The following is a 12461-nucleotide window of genomic DNA, read 5'->3' on the forward strand; positions in this document are numbered from 1 at the left end:
TCTCCACTCTTTTCACTGTTATTGCAACATATTTGGTAGAGACGAAATACATATTTCTTAAAATGGCACAGAGTTCCTAAAACCCTTGTTAATTTCTTGAGTGATAGGGAAGAGAGGAGAATCTTTTATTATAATATTTGGTCTTAGTCCTTGGTTCCAGACAGAAGAGCTTCTAAGATTCTCGCTAACTCTGGAGTGACCAAGGTGTCTTTGTGGTATACAAATGAGATGACTGGGGGCTGGGGGCTCTAGATAGCTTCAGGATGGGGGTTGGTTGCCAAAAGACCAAGACTTGATTAGAAGGTTGGAACTTTCAGCTGTGCCATCCCACATCTGGGGAGGGGAGAGGGGCTCGAGATTTAGTTATTCATCAAAGGCCAGTGAATTAATCAATTATGCCTACACAATAAAAATCTCTGTAAAAACCCTAACAGTGGGGTTCTGAGGATTTCTGGGATGGTAAACACACAGAGGTTCTGGGAGTGGTGCACCCAGAGAGGGCATGCAAGCCCTGCATCCCTTCCCACAGAGCTTGCCCTATGCATCTTTTCTGTTTGACTATTCCTCAGATGCATCCTTTAGTATATAAACCACTAACAGTAGGTAAACAATTTTCCTGAGTTCTGGGAGTCAGTCTAGCAAATTATCAAATTTGAGGAGGGGCCATGGGGACCCTGAGTTCTGAAAATAAACAGAAGTCTGGGTACCTTGGGCACCCACTATTTTGATTGGTGTCTGAGCAGCCGTTATCAAAATTGAATTAGGTAGGAGCTTGGTGTCCACAGAGAACTGGAGAACTGCTTGGTGTGGAAACCCCACATTTGCTGTGACAGTGTTGTAAACAGAGAAACAATTTTTCTTTAGTTATCCAGATATAAGCTAGAGAGGCTAGAGGACAATTTCTTACCAAAGCAAAAGAGGACGCCAGAACCATGGGGAGTGAAGACTGAGAATCACAATAGGACTTGTATCCAAACATCCAGAAGATGAATCCTGAGCACTACTATCAAAAGAAATCCCCAAACAATGGAAGCCACAGTATATACATCCAAAGTCCTGGACCAGGAAGACAGAGCAGGGGATTAAGTTAGGAGGGATACAGGGACATTCTGAGGCTTGGCCTGGATAGGATGCCCAGGTGAAAAGTGTCAAAGCAGAATGGACATTAAAGACTGAATCCATTTTAGGATACTCCCAGGTGGTGCAGTGGTAAAGAATCTGCCTACCAATGCAGGAGATGCAAGAGATGCAGGTTCGATCCCAGGATTAAGAGGATCCCCTGGAGTAGGAAATGGCAAGCTACTCCAGTATTCTGGCCTAGAAAATCCCATGGACAGAGGAGCCTAGTGAGCTACAGGCCATTGGGCCACAAAAAATCAGACTCGACTGAGCATGCACCCACACACTCACTCTCTCTCTCTCTCTCTCTCACACACACACACACACATACATGACTGTCACTTTGCTGTGCACCTATAAATATCATAACATTGTTAATCAGGTATACTCCAATACAAAACAAAAAGTTTTTTAAAAATGACTGAATCATTTTAAGAAACATACCTGCAATGAATGAGGTGGGGTAGTAGACTTCAACTATTTCAGACAACTTGCTTTCTATGGAGGCTAGCTTTGGAATCAGAAACTCCTCTTAATACTCCAGTGCTGGGGTGCTCTCCAGGGTCAGCTCTTTCCCTCTTTCTGGCCATCATGACCTCTGCCTCACATGGTGCTTGCAGCACCATGCAGATCCCTTGAATCTTGGCGAACAAACATTGTCCAGTTTCTCCCCTATTCCTTCAAACACCTGTTCATGCCGCCACTCCTGTCTCTGATGTCCTTGCTCTGCTCCTATGCTGGAATTCTACCTGCCTTCGGAGGGCCTCATTTAATATTCACCTGTTAACATGTCTTCCAAAAATGAGTACAATTCCTGTGCTGGCTTGACTCCATCCCAAATATCTGGACAGTGTATGTGGTATATCTGCTTTCATTAATCCCTCATGTGGGCAACATGAACACTAAATAAATATTCATCAACACATAACATGGAGCAATGGCAGAGATCAAAACCAGATATAGCTTCAACTGCTCAGGAGGGTGGATGACTTTGAATCAAAATACCACTCAAATGAATGTGCGATGTCTGTGGAATGAAATCATGAGAGGTATACCAGGCTATGAGAGTGAATGATAAAGGCATATGCATGCATCTGAAGATGAGGAAGGGCCCCCATAACAAAGTTTCAATTTTTTGCTAGGATCTGAAGAACAATAGTTAATTGATACAGAAGGTGGATGGAGAGAAATATGGTATAAAATAAGAAAAGACTGGTGGCAGGAGGGAGCTGGGAAGGCCCACCAAGTGGTTTTATTCTACGTTGCCTCCTATTTGGAAGGGGAAAGAGAAAGGTCTAAAGTGCTTTTGTCGGACAAGAGGACCAAAAAGTAGTGACACACCCTGCAGGTAGCCAGGCAAAGTGATCACCTCCCACAGAGTGATGCCAGTGTAACACAGTATTCCACAGCTGCTTCATTTATGACAGTTCCCTCTGCCTAGTATGACTGTAAATTTTTACGGTTTAGGAACCATGACATACACTATTTTGTAATATCTTTAACACAGAAGATATTAGCATCTTGTACACAGTAAGTGCTAATAAACTTGTGCGTGCATGTGTGTGTGTGTGTGTGTGTATAAAATACTTGTTGAATCCCTATATGAGTCAACAATGAAATGGCTTTGGGGTGATATGAGACATAAGTTAGGAAAGAAATGAAGGGGAAAAAAGGATCCTATTTTGATCCAATTTTTCTTTAACTCCCTTTGTTTTACAAAACAGAATCACTTATACCCGTGGACTCTTCCTTATCTCATCTGATATTAAGATATTGAGAGACTAGGTCTGCTCCATTCCATAGCTACCACACAGTCAACTCCAGGCTCTCATCGGTGATGGTGAAGATGTTTGCCATCAGGGCACAGAGTTTCTTGTTTATTTATGAGCCAACCGTGTCTGCCTTTATTCACCTCTTTTCCTTCTCTAGGCCCTTTTATTTCTTTCTAATCTGTCACTTTTAGTTGCTTCTGAAAACAAGTGATTTCTCCCTGGGCCTGACTTATATTGGGTTGGCAAAAGGGTTTGTTCATTCAATACGTTATTCAATAAAGTTCTTGGTGAAAATGAAAAAAAAAAAGTGTCTTTTATTTTTACTTAACACTGGACAAACTTTTTGGCCAGCCTAATAGTTTTGTCCCTTACTTTAAGGCTGTCCTTAAGTACAGAAATTTTCTTCAATTTTCCAGTAGCCCATACATCTAGGACATGGAGGAGTAAGAGCTACAAATTGTGGAAAAGCTCTTTCACAAAGTCTTAGAATAAAATCTTATCTTCTTGTGCTTGTTTTTGGTTTATTTCACTATCTTTTATAAAGCAATTAATGCAGAGTAGAAGACAAATAAATCTGAGTTTAAATTTTAGATGTGTTATAAACAATACATGGACAAAAGAGATGGCCACAGCGTGTGCATGGTGGCAGGAGGTGGGGGTGGGGACTGGCTTCCTTGGAATCTCCATGCCATCTTCCTCCTTGGGTTGGTGACTGGAAGTTGATGACCCTCAGTTCCAACTCAGGTGCTGGTCCCTCTCCCCTACAATAAGGAGTTTAGTCTCAGGCTCTCTAAATACTCTGTTTTACACTAAGTTGTGTAGAGAAAGCAAAAAGCACACACAATGTCACTGCTAAGTTCTGATATCCAGTGGATATAAGAAAGTTTTATATAACAGTTTGAAGGAATAGTCCCGCTTAGTATATTTTTTCAAGTTGTTTGCTTTGTCCGAATTACAGGTTATCCTAGGTATTTGTTACACTCTCTCCTCTTGACTTAAAAATGGTGCAGTTTTGTCCTCCTTCCTTGTCCCTACTCTCACAAGTTTCCATGTCAATATCTTGCTAGGTCCAGGCATGTGGTATGAAGTCACTCACCATCTGCTCTAGACCTATGCTGTAACTTGAAAACAAAGACACTGCACACTCTTGGGGTCTGGGATGCAGGTAGTCTAATATTGCTTCCCTCCCTAATAAGAACACATTTTATCCATAGCATTCACAAGGCACACTTTTTGTATTTGACCAAATTCCCATTCTCTGTAACTAATATTATTACAAAGAAAATGACAATGAAACTTCTTTGACCCTCCACCAACCACACACACTGGTCCCACTCAGAAACATCCCAGTCCTTTCAAAGAGCAAGCTACCAAAACCTGTGGCAACTGCAACAGTGCTGTCCGGAAAACTGGACGGAAACTCAGTTTCATCTGGCTAGCAGGTGTCCAGATTAATTCATCTGCTGTAATGTTTTCCAAAACCCAAAAAAGGAAAGTGGCCAAGGTGCTTGCTTTGGGTATCAATCAGGGAGCCTCTCTGGGCAACATGAGGAAGGCACACTTGAAACATGGCCATTCATACAAGTAGACATTTTCTGGGTTTCCCAGTAGAAACAGTTACTCTGCCTAATAATGCTCAGTAAGTACCCCACATGTGTTTCTACATGTTAGCTGAATATAAATATTTCTTTAAGGTAGGCAATCTTGATGCATTTTTCCCACAGCAGGGAAAATGCTATGTAACACAGGTATTTCACCTATGACTGAGAAAAAAGTTTGTATCCCTCACCAAAATGTCACTCCTTTAAGTGCCCATAGTCCATTGGAAGAAATAAAGGTTTCTCTTGTTTTCTCTTTTCTGGGATGGCCTATATTTGGCCAAATGTATGGTGGCTAATTCTCTAAGAGGGTGTATAACAATGTTATATTGAAGACTAGCTATAGATGGCCATGTACAATAGCTATACAATTCCAAGTGAGGTGTTAGGGTACCTTACGGATATTATTCAGGATATGCTTTTTAAAAAATCCATATGGTTCTAAGACCATTTAGGATTAGATAAAAGTAAAAACCTTGTGAGCATGGAGTTGGAGAAAGGCTGAGAAAAAATTTTAAAACGTATGTTTTCCCCCTAAGATCAAGAACAAGACAAAAGCATCCACTCTTGCCACTTCTATTCAATACCCTATTAGAACCTATTAGGTTCTAGACAGGGCATGTAGGCAAGAAAATGAAATAAAAGGCAGGGTCTTCCTTTAGAAGGCAGTGGTAAAGAATCGGCCTGCCAGTGAAGGAGACACAGGTTTTATCCCTGATCAGGGAAGATCCCACATGTCATGGAGCAATTACGCCTGTGTGATACAACGCTGTTCTAGAGTCTGGGAGCCGCAACTGCTGAAGCCTGAGCACCCTAGAGCCCATGCTGTACCACAAGAGCCACTATGAGAAGCCCGTACGACACAGCCAGAGAGTAGCCCCCACTAACCACAACTACAGAAAAGCTCATGTAGCAACGAAGACCCAGCACAGCTAAAAATAAATAAATAAAATCATTTAAAAAAGAAATAAAAGGCATCTAAGTTATAAGAGAAGAAATCAGACTATATTCACAGATGGCGTAATCCTCTATATAGAAATTGTAAGGAATCACTAAACTGTTTGAACTAATAAATGAGTTCAGCAAAGTTTTGGGGTACAAGATCAATACACATAAAACAGTCATGTTTCTACAGGCTTGCAACAAACAATCCAAAAATTAAAACTAATTTCATTTACAGTAGCATAAAAAGAATACATTTAGGAATAAATTTAGCAAAAGAAATGTAAGATTTATACTCAAAAAGTAAAAAATTTTGTTGAAAGAAATGAGAGAAGATTTAAATGAATAAAAAAAATTGATGTTTATGGATTGGAAAACTTCAATACTGGTAAAATGGAAAAACTCCTCAAACTGATCCACAGATTTAATGCAATTTCTATCAGAATTCCAGCACTGTCTCTGTGGAAACTGACAAAGTGATTCCAAAATGGATACAGAATTGCAAGGGATCCAGAATAGCCAAAACAATCTTTAAAAAGAAGAATAAAGTTGGAGGACTCACACTTCAAAACTCTCCACAAAGCAAAAGTAATCAAGACAAGAGTTGTACTAGCATAAGGATAGACACATAGACCAGTGGAATAGAATTCAGAGTCTAGAAATAAACCAATGTGTCCATGATCAACTAATTTTTGACAAGGATGCCAAGACCATTCAGTGGGGAAAGAATAGTCTTTTAACAAATTGTCTTGGGACAACTGGATAGCTACATTCTAAAGAATGAATTTGTATCCCTAGGTTCACATCATTTACAAAAATTAAAATAGATCAAAATAGATCACAGATCTAAATGGAAGAGCTAAAACAATACAATTCTTAGAAGGGAACATAGAGATAAATCTTCACCACCTCAGAGTTGGCAATGGCTTCTTAGATATATAACATCAAAGGCATAAGCAGCAAAAGAAAAAATAGATAAAGTGGACTTCCTATATATTGAAAACTTCTGTGTGGCCAAGGGACACTGTCAAGAAAGCAAAAAAACAGCCTCAGAATGGGAGAAACTATTTGCAAATCACAGATCTGATAAAGATCTAGTATCTAGAATATATAAACTCAACAATAAAAGACAATTCAGTTGAAACATGAGCAGGACTTGAATAAATATTTTTTCAAAGAAGATATAAAAATGACTGATAATGCAATGAAAAGATGCTCACCATCATTAATCACTGTTTAGTTGTCAGTGAAGTCCAACTCTTTTGCAACTCCGTGAACTATAGCCTGCCAGACCCCTCTGTCCATGGGATTTCCCAGGCAAGAATACTGGAGTGGGTTGCCACTTCCTTCTCCAGGGGATCTTCCCAACCCAGGGATCAAACCTGGGTCTCCTGGATTGGCAGGCAGATTCTTTACCAGTGAGCCACCTGGGAAGCCCCATTAATCATTAGGAAAATGCAAACCAAATCCACTTCAAACCCAGTAAGATGAATATAGTAAAACAAAAAGAAAATAGGAAACAACAAATGCAAGGATGCAGAAAATTGGAACCTTCAGACATTGCTGGTGGAAGAGTTAAACAGTATCTCCACGATGGAAAACAGTAAGGTGGCAAAGACAAGTATGACAACACACCATGAATGAAATTCTGAGAGCTCTGTGTAACATACTTCCTGATTCATTTAGTTGCTACTGCCAAAATTTAGGTCCCATCCTAAGATTCTTCTCTCTCCTGCAGTCCATAATCTCCCTGCCATGTCTGCTTAGCTCTGCCTCCGGAGTCTGCATCTAACTGCTTCTCACCATTTCTTCTGCCTCCATCCTAGTCCACCATCCACCACCATCCTCCATCCACCAGCATCTTTGGCAATGAACTTCTGAAACAGCCTCAATCTGGTCTCCGTGCCTCCACTCGTTTCCCTAGAGACCTTTTCCTAGAAGGCAGCCAGAGGATCTCTATAAAGCATTAATCAGGCAAGTCATTCCCCTCCTCAAAAGCATTTAATTGATTCAATTATAAACAGAATTAAATTCAAACCAAGTCCTTCACATGATCTGCAAGCACTACAGGATCTAGCTTTTAACTAATTTCAAATCTCATTTCCTATCACTCACTAGATTCCAGCCCCATCACATCCTTGTTCTCCCTGTTAGGCAGACTCAGTTCACTCCCACCTCTGGGTTGTTTCCTTGCTTATTTTTGATACTTGAAGCACTCTTTTCCCTGATTGTCATGAGGCTCTTCTCATTACTGAACACAAATGTCACCTCCTGGACCTCTAGCTAAAGCAACTTTCCTGGACACTGCCATGCTACCCTCTTTCATGTTTTATATGGTCTATTAATTAGGACCTGGAATTGTCTTAACTTTCAGAATACATATATCATTCATCTTCTCTCCCCATTCCACCCCCAAAACACACACCTCACCACACACAACACAATGTAAAGCTCTTTTAGAATTAGAACTCCTGATGATGTAGCTGACTTCTCAGTACTTATAAAAATGCTGTAAAAATTTGTTATCTGGTTGAATATTAGAAAGCAGGGGCTTTTAATCTCAGATCTGTGAACTTTATAGAAAAAGTTACATCTTTATATCCCCAACCTCTGGTTGAAATTCAACATTTCTATCTATTATGAATGTAACAAACCACAGTAATAGCAGTATTGATGACTGATACCATATGAAATCATATATTTTCTTATGATATTACAGTAATTAATATCTCAATATCTCAATATATCTCAAAATACATTGTTTTGCTCAACACTATTTTGAAATTATAGTAGCTCTATTAGGCCTGTAGTTCTCATTATTTAATGAATTAATAAAGGAGCATATATATGATCATAAACATGCTTTTAAATATCTTTGATGACTTTCAACATAACCATTCTCCTTTGGAGTTCTCTGCATTATATTCTGAATTGAGGCCCATCACAAAAAAGTTAAGAGCCTTGCTCTAAAGGACTTCATAGGCAGAATGTATGTCCCTTTACACAACTATTATATCTGGAACCCACTGAAATACACTCAAAGATGCAAAATCAAAAAATTGTAAAGACTGGAGAACTACATCATACTCCAAATAACAAAGACTATTTGCTAAATTCAAAACAATGAGGGAGATTTGCTAAATTCAAAACAATGAGAACCAAATGAAAAAGTGACATCGGAAATCAACTCACAGATGTATACCAGACTGAAAAGGTAGGTGCATTCCTCTGGAAGTAAGAGAGGGTAACGCCCAGGGCCTGGGGCTGCTATATCCTTCCACCAGGAGGAAGTGCATCTAGGAACCAGATAGACCCTTGCAATTGTGGCATCCCATGCCCTTTAGCAGTGGCTTCTGGGTTGGAAGAGAAACACGTGGCTGTGACTCAGCTCTTTCTTCTTTTCCCTCGGTTTCTTAAATGAAGATGGGAAGTGGAGATTGACCAACTTTGCAACAGTGTGTCAGTTTGACCGAGAAATACTGCCGATTCCAGAGATACAACCCCCATACACTGCCTAAAGCTGACAGCCCTTAAGACGTAGGTGAGGAAAGAAACAACAGTAGCACGTCAAAACAGAAGGCAAGGCTGAGGAAAATGTCTCCAGAACTATCACATTACCAGGGCTTGCGTTCCCTGAGCTGTCTTAGGGTCTTGCCTAGGGTCTGAAAAGCAGATTTCAACTCCTGGCTCTCCAGCAGCAGCCTGATGGGAAGATGGAAACAGCGACCAGGTAAACAGGAATATTGAAGAAATTCTATCCACAACATTTGTTGTTTGAGGAATTACAATCTCTGGGAGAATAGATCCTCTCCAGGGAAAAGTAATTAGAAAAGTCGAGTATGTTAGATATTTTGGAAGGGGAAAGAAGGCAGAAAAAGAATATGGCAAGGTAAGGGGAAATGACCACATTTTCAAAGAAGATTTAATTAGAGTATAAACACAACCCAAACTTACAATATTTCATAAAACTTCCAAATTAGTAGAGGCAGGCAAGGGAGCAGGAAGAAAAGGAGGACAGAGAGAATATAAAATGACAGAAAATGAAGTCTATTTCTAATTGAAATGAATGCAGTTGGAACTCAGCTAACATAGGAGACAACATTCGGAATGGGTGAAATCATTGAACCCAACTATATATCCTTTTACGAAACACATATAAATGAAATGACTCAGAAAGGTGGAATTTAAAGGCTATGAAAAAGTGTTCCCGGGAATCTAAAACAAGCACAAATGTACAAAATTTGAGGTTGCAATATCAATATCAGAAAGTCAGTTAAGAGTAAATATCATAAAATGGAAAAGGCTTTATAAAATTGAAATTAACTTGTCAAAGTATTTTGGAAATTGTAATATAATCTCAGAATATTCAATAATGACTGCTTGGACATAAACAGAAATAAGTAGAAATAACCATAATGGAAAACTCTTATAACGTTTAGTATTTAATACGTCAAATATATGCAAACAAGTAAGATTTATAGGGTCTGAGCAGTGTGATTGTTTTCATAGCTGTGCCCACTCTGTACCTTGGAAACAGAAGAGGAACTTTTGCTAATGCCTATGAAATATATCCTAGTGCTGTATGTGCTTATTCATAACAATGACCTCAGTAATTCCTATATTAAAATATTTGTATGAGATCCCATATTTTTCAACTGCTAGTTATATTCCATTCACCTACAAAATGTATTAACAAAGATGCCACTGATAGACATGTTTAATTCCAGATCCAAATTTTTGCCATTTCTAATCAGCAATCTTGAGCATAAATGCATCTTGGTGAATTTTTGTGAGTGCACCATTTATGGAAATTTCTTGGTGCTAGCAAGCTGAGTCAAGTTAATATTGGATTAATAATGATCAAATTTTCCTCCAACCATCATTTGGATCATTTCAATAATTTTGCTAACTAAATACCTTTCAATAAATTTGCTAACTAGTTATTGCCATTCAACATGAAAAAATATTTCTGTATTAATAAGTTAGTCAGGAAACTTACTACATGCACTTATTTTTTCTGTAGTTTTCTAGCCGCCCCAGTTACATTTTCTAGGTAAACAATTGTATCATCAACTCATAATGGTAATTTTACCCTTTTCCAATGTGGATTCCTTTTCTTTCAGTTTCTCTCAACTTCTCTCTTAAGTGAAAACCTTGTACATCAACCAAGATGTGGGAGTAGAAAAACCTTACCTCCTCTTACAAGCACATCAAAATCACTACTTGCCGAATAATCATCTATGAGAAAGACTGAAACCTATCAGAAAAAGATCTACAACTAAAGGCAGAAAGAAGAACCAAAATGAGATACGTAGGAGGGGCAGACTCACTATATAATCAAGTCCCATCACCGCAGGTGGGCTAACCACAAATTGGAAAATAATTATAGTCAGAGGTTTCCCTAAGGAGTGTTTCTGAGCCCCACATTGGGCTCCCCAGCCTAGGGGTCCTGCACCAGAAGACAAGCCTCTCTTCATCTGTGATGTATACATGTGCATTCTGGCCAGAGCCCCTTTACCAGTCTCTGTCATGATAGTTTCTTCAGGGAGAGAAAGAGGAGACCTTGGGGAAGACCTGGGACGACTTTGAATGAGTAAAGCAGTTAGGCTGTGCCTTGCAGAAGCTCACCATCTCCAAGGAGAGCTCTACCACAAGTGCCCACAGGGGCACACCTGTTTCCTGTGTGCCATGCTTTCTGGGTTCCCTGTGGACAGGGCCTCAGCCACCACTTCAACATGAGTCTCAGATAGTATATAAATATGTCCAGGTAATTCAAGTGGTTTAATTCTGCATGTGCATTCCATTCTCTCTCCAACATTGTGAAACCTTACTACTGGATTATACCATCAGCTGATATACTATTACATCTAATTCTAAAACAACAAACATATAAAATTTCCCTGCTGTACCACGCCATTTCTCTGCTTTCCTTTAGAGGGCTGTCTATTCTGCTGTCTCCATTTCCTTAGCCACAGCAATCAGATGAGAAAAAGAAATAAAAGGTATTCAAATTGGAAGGGAAGAGGTAAAACTGTCATGATTTGCAGATGGCATAATACCCTCTATAGAGAACCCTGAAGTCTCAGCCCAACACTCTTTTAATCATGACCTTGGACATGAAAAGCAGACTATCACCAGGATCCCAGCAGTTTTCCATGTAGTATATCCTCATCACAACCTCTCCCCCTAAAAGTAATGACTGTCCTGACACTGGTATAACATCTTCTGTGCATGTCTTTATAGATTTATCATCCACAGATGTTTCATAGATTTATCACCCACACATGTTAATAGACTTTAGTTTTGCCAATTTTAAAAAAAATTGTATGTCTTTTAAGTCTCTGAATCTAGAGATTCCCCCTCCATCACTCTTCTTTTTTTTTATGATTCATTTGTTTAAGACACTTACAAAGCTGTTTGGATTTGCTGATGATATCCTTAGGATTTAGTTCAACATATTCTCTGTTCTCTGTATTTTTTACAAAACAGTAGCTGTATCCAGAGGTTTGACCACATTCACTTTGATCTTTTTAGCAAGACCTCGGTGCTGGTGTGTTCTTGTACCAGGAAGTACAAAACATCTCTCTCTTTCTTTGTGATAATAGCCTAATGCTCAACCCTAGATCTCTTAATTCACTGGGGTTTGTAAAATGGGGATATTCTACATCTATCAATTCTCATTGATGTATTAGCTAAACTGATTCTACAAAGGGACATTTCTCCTACTGTTTACTTACCACTGATGGAGTTTAGAGGAAAAAAGGCACAATATCAGATTCTCCTTTGAACTTTAATGGACCCTTTGTCTCCATCATTTATTTGAAAAACCATTCTAATTGGGATCATCTTTAAAGTACCTCTTGCCAAACCCATTAATAAATTCTCAGAATCTTACATAATTTGACCCCTTGATAGCATTTGCCATGGATACTCATTCCCACCTTTTTCACTTTTCTTCTGAGATACCACATTCTCCAACCATCCTTCCTACTTTATCAAAGGCCCTTCTCAGTTCCCCTTTCAAGAAACC

General features: G+C 39.2%; 1 protein-coding gene across 2 annotated transcripts in view; it reads right to left on the minus strand.

Annotated features, from left to right (window-relative positions):
• SLC17A1 (solute carrier family 17 member 1) overlaps nt 1-12461 on the minus strand; it is a 59035-nt gene that overhangs the window by 2290 nt on the left and 44284 nt on the right. The gene's annotated exons all lie outside the window — the stretch shown is intronic.

Source organism: Bos mutus, chromosome 23 (assembly GCF_027580195.1).
Source record: "Bos mutus isolate GX-2022 chromosome 23, NWIPB_WYAK_1.1, whole genome shotgun sequence".
NCBI classification, from domain to species: domain Eukaryota; kingdom Metazoa; phylum Chordata; class Mammalia; order Artiodactyla; family Bovidae; genus Bos; species Bos mutus.